The 5161-nt window shown below is 53.2% G+C and overlaps 1 pseudogene across 1 annotated transcript; it reads left to right on the plus strand.

The window, feature by feature from the left end:
- Positions 1 to 2232: 2232 nt before the first annotated feature.
- LOC308612691 (putative ATP-dependent RNA helicase DDX28) lies at positions 2233 to 3960 on the plus strand (annotated as a pseudogene). Its single transcript has one exon. The product of its transcript is annotated as a putative ATP-dependent RNA helicase DDX28 (transcript).
- Positions 3961 to 5161: the final 1201 nt, after the last annotated feature.

Genomic DNA, 5161 nt, shown 5'->3' on the forward strand with positions numbered 1-5161 from the left:
TGTACCTGAAAAATGAGTGGCACATGTAAATGGATGAAACATGTCAGAGCAGACATCCAAGGAGCTCTTCAGCTAACGAACGAGGAGCTCCGAGTTCTGGGAAAGAATTGTAAAAGTAGTGTAGAATCACAATATCTTAGAGCATCCTTTATATCAACTCCCCTCTATCATATCACCAATCAGTGGTCATCAGCCTATACATGAACTTTTCAGTGACAGAAAACCCAGCACTCTCTAGACAGATCTAGGCATTTCTAGTTGCTACAGTAGTCTATATCAAATTCAGAATCTGACTCCCTGTCACGCATCAGTCCCAGTCTGCCTTCTGCAATTGTACACCCCATGGCACACCTCATCTCTTTTCTATCTGGCACATTTCCCAAACACATGAGGACAATTTTGTTCTTCCTAAAGCTCTCTTCTCTCATGTCACCCTCCTAAATCACTCCTTCCTGTGTTTATGACTTTGAGGAGCCCCCAAGGTTTTCTCATCCCAAGGCCATGACAAGCAATGGCATCAGTGCACCTGCTACAGATTCTGGGAAAGGGGGAGGCCCACAAAAGAGTCTGACAAATGTGACTGACTACCTGAAGTGAGAGTACATGTGACAACCTCAGCCTCTCTTCAGTCCTCAGCCTCTATCCAAGGTTTCTCCATAGCACATTATTGACATTTTGGGCCAGATAATTCTTTTGGGGTGGTGGGGAGGGCTGTCCTATGCCTTGTACGATGTGCAGTAGCATCCTGGCCTCTACCCACCAGATGCCTGCAGCATCCCCCCAACCCCGGATGTGACAAAGAAAAATGTCTCCAGCCATTGTCAAACAACCTGGAGGAAGGGTGAGGGCAAAATCACCCTCACTCAAGTGCCACTGCTCTATCCAATGACTGTTCACTCATGAGTACTCAAAACTCTCTCCTCTGCTGGCTTAACAGGTAACTCTCCAGAAAGTCTATTGTGTATCAAAATGCTATTTGAAATTTAATAGTATTTATCTCTATAACAGTATCTGATGAAAGTAAAACTCTTTCTCCAGATGTTGAGAACCTCCGAGGTGGTTAATCCACGTTTACCTTATCTCCTACCCCAGGCACTGGAAATTACAGAAATGATCGGTCACCCATTTTCGGGATCCGTTCAAGAAGTACCAGTAGTGTAAGGCTTTTTGGCAACCTGAACAACTGAATTCAAGTAAAATATTCTGCCTGACCATGGCTTTGTGAGACAGGCCACAAACCTGTAGCAGGACCCTCCTCTCTGCTATTTACGGGATTGAGGTATCTGACTGGAAAGCCGGTGGAGGTGAACTACCCAAGAAAGCGGTGGGTTCAGGATGAGAAGTTGGAAAGGGTGACAAGGGAGGGGAGAATGAACCTCAGCTGAAAAGAAAGGGGAAAAGTACCAAGAGATGAGTTCTCTTGACTGAAGAGAAGATACGCTGAAGGCCACAAGCTTGCCCTCAGGGCCGTCAGCTCTCTGGGGAGCTCTAAGGGAAGGGTGAGCCTGAACCTATGACTCCGGACTCCTGGTCTCGGCCCCCAGGCCTGACCATTCACTCAGACTCTCAATAAATACTTGTATTAAAAGACCTTAGGGCTTCCCTGGTGGCGCAGTGGTTGGGAGTCCGCCTGCCAATGCAGGGGATGCGGGTTCGTGCCCCGGTCCGGGAGGGTCCCACAAGCTGCGGAGCAGCTGGGCCCGTGGGCCGTGGGCGCTGGGCCTGCGCATCCAGAGCCTGTGCCCCGCGGCGAGAGAGGCCACAAGGGTGAGAAGCCCGTGTACCGCACCCCCCCCCAAAAAAAAAAGACCTTACACGGGGACCACATCTGGGAAAACATCGCCACACCCTCATAAGTTACAGGGGGAGACACGAACTGGCCAAGCCATGACAGGAGCTGTGAGGGCGACAAAAGAGCATTGCAGGGATCGGACATCGGATCGCCAGAAGCCCTCCGCCCTCCTGGTTCGTAATGCCAGGGCCCCATCGCCACGTATCGCCGGACCCCGGTCCTGCCTCCATAGTGCACCCTTCCCCAAGGTTGGCCGGGGTCTGGAGCCACCATCCCGTTAGGACCTACAGATCTCACCGCTGCTGAGCTCTACAGATCCCGCTCCTTCCACACAGTTCGCCAATTCCGCGGGCCTTACTGAGCCGCGCCAGCCACCGTCTGCGAGGCCTTGGCGCGCCCGTGACGTCACTGTCGTGCGCCTCTCCCGCAGCAAGGGGAGCATGGCTCTGGCATGGCGGCTGCAGCTGTTGTCACTCACGGCTCGGTTGCTTCTGGCGCCTCGCCGGGACCTGACAGTCCGCGGTCCTAACGAGACCCTGCCCGTGGTGCGCATCCCGCGGGCTCTACAGCAGCGGCAGGAAGAGCGGCAGAGCGGGCAGCAGAGCCCCACGCGGCCGCTGCTGGCACGACCTGGGCCGCTGCTGATGTCAGCGCGGTGACCGGAGTTGAACCAGCCGGCACGCCTCACGCTGGGCCCTTGGGAGCCTGCGCCACTCGCTTCGCGCGGCTGGAGGAATCGGCGCGCCCACGGGGACCATTTCTCCATCGAGCGCGTGCAACATGAGGCTCCAGTGCTGCGGAACCTCTCGCCCAAGGGCAGCTGCACCGAACTGGGTCCTGAGCTCTGCGTTCTGAGTGCACTACAAGAGGCTGCTCCCGAAGTTGTTCGGCCCACAACCGTGCAGTCGAATAACATTCCCCCATTCCTTCGCGGACGCCACATCCTCTACGCCGCAGAAACCGGCAGTGGCAAAACTCTCAGCTACATGCTACCTCTCCTTCAGCGGCTCTTGGGCCAACCAAGCCCGGACCCCTGTCGTATCCCTGCTCCTCGAGGCCTGGTTCTTGTGCCTTATCGAGAATTAGCCGAACAGGTGCAGGCCGTGGCCCAGCCCTTGGGCAGCTCCTTGGACCTCCAGGTGCGGGAGTTAGGGGGAGGCCATGACATGAGGAGGATCAGGCTGCAACTGTCCAAACAACCTCCAGCAGATATTCTAGTGGCCGCTCCGGGGGCTCTGTGGAAGGCCCTGAAAACTCAACTGATCAGCCTGGAGCAGCTCTCCTTGGTGTTCGATGAGGCAGACACGCTGTTGGATGAAAGCTTCCTGGAACTGGTGGATTACATCTTGGAGGGGAGCCATATAGCAGAAGGCCCAGCTGACTTAAAAGACCCCTTCAATCCCAAAGCTCAGTTAGTGCTGGTGGGAGCCACATTTCCTGAAGGTGTAGGCCAGCTGCTGAGTAAAGTTGCCAGCTTAGACTCTCTAACCACGGTTACCAGTGACAAGCTCCACTGCATCATGCCTCATGTCAGACAGACATTCATGAGGCCGAAGGGAACAGAGAAGGTGACTGGGTTGGTGCAGATCCTCAGGCAGCATGACAGAGCATATAGGACTGGCCCCGCAGGAACTGTTCTGGTGTTCTGTAATTGCTCCAGCACCGTGAACTGGCTGGGGTATATATTCTGGATGACCACAAAATCCAACACTTAAGACTGCAGGAACAGATGCCAGCCTCAACGAGAGCAGGCATCTTCCAGTCCAGCCCAGAAGGGCTCCCGAAACATTCTTCTCTGCACAGACATCACCTCTTGGGGCCTGGACAGCACCCAGGTGGAGCTAGTCATCAATTATGATTTCCCTCTCACCCTGCAAGACTACATCCACAGAGCAGGGCAGGGAGGGTGGGCCGGGTGGGGAGCGAGGTGCCAGGCACCGTCGTCAGCTTTGTGACCCATCCCTGGGACGTGAGCCTGGCTCAGAAGATTGGCAGCTCGCCGGAGAAGCCTTCCAGGACTGGGGTCCTCAGTGAGAGAGCCTTTGCACCAGCAAACCTTATTGCAGCAGGCTTATATATGATGCCATAACAGGGACCTTTCCCTCTGTGCTGGATGGGTGAGCACACTTGTCAGTAGGGTGCTCTGGGCTGCCTAGTCACCTTCTGAAGACCCAGGCTGCTGTCTGGCTTCAAAAGGTAAGCTGCTGGCCAACACTGGAGGGTGAACTACCGAGCATGGCTCTCTGTAGTCTTTCATGTGAAGAATAATGTCGATCCTGGCTCTCTATTATGTCATGGTTTCTAACAATAAGCAATGTTTCTATGGGTGTCCCTTAATAACAGTTTCCACTGGGGCAGAATTCAGTAGACTCTGAGAAGATTCACACTCCAAACTACCACACTTAGGACGAAGGCTCTTTCAATTGATGTTTTACTTTAAATTTTATTTCCCGCCCCCAAACATCCATTAAGCCCCCAGGAGAAGGAAAGGGAGATTTGACTAGCAATAGAGAGAAATTTTCTTCACAAAAATGGCCATGGCAAGCTTAGGCACTTTTGGTGAAATCTCTCTGGGAAGTACTGGCAGAGGAATAAAATGCAAACTGACACAGAAATATTGCTTGGTGTGCATTTCCAGGCTCTGCTTTCTTTCTCATCTCTTGGTGGCAGGTGGAGGAAGAGGAGAAAAGGTTAAACTTCTTTATAAACTGGAAGAATAAGCTTATAACATCCTCTCACTATCTCTGCATAGGTTCTAGTCTCTGCAGGATTATATAAGTTTTGCCCAAAGTAATGACAGTTGAAAGTCAAATGTAATATTTCACCAAATAACTTAAAAATGCTTGCACACTGGAAAGGGTTAAGTTGCAGAGAACACAAATGGACGCAGAGCAACCTTTGCCAAAAGAGAACACTGTGCTAAATGTACAGTCATAGCTCTTTTCCATATGAAGAAACAGAAGGATAAAAGAACTTTGTCAGTTTTTTGGTCAGATCACAGGGAGAGGACTGGGGCTGGCGGCGTGAACACAGCCTGCAAGTTACGGCACCACGGCTGGCCGGGAGGGAGTCCGGGAAAAAGTCTGGACCTGCCGAAGAGGCAAGAGACTTTTTCTTCCCTTTTTGTTTCCTGGTGCATGAGGAGAGGGGATTAGGAGCGCTGCTTAAAGGAGCTCCAGAGATGGGCGTGAGCCACGGCTGAAAGCGCGGACCCCAGAGACGGGTGTGGGACGCTGGGCCTGCTGCTGCCGCCGCCAAGAGGCCTGTGTGTGAGCGCAGGTCACTGTCCACATCCCCCTTCCAGGTAGACTGTGCAGCCGGTCACTGCTGGGGTCCCGGGATCCAGGGACGACTTCCCCGGGAGAGCAC

This window comes from Mesoplodon bidens (assembly GCF_964165515.1).
Source record: "Mesoplodon bidens genome assembly, chromosome: 2".
Taxonomy (NCBI): Eukaryota; Metazoa; Chordata; class Mammalia; order Artiodactyla; family Ziphiidae; genus Mesoplodon; species Mesoplodon bidens.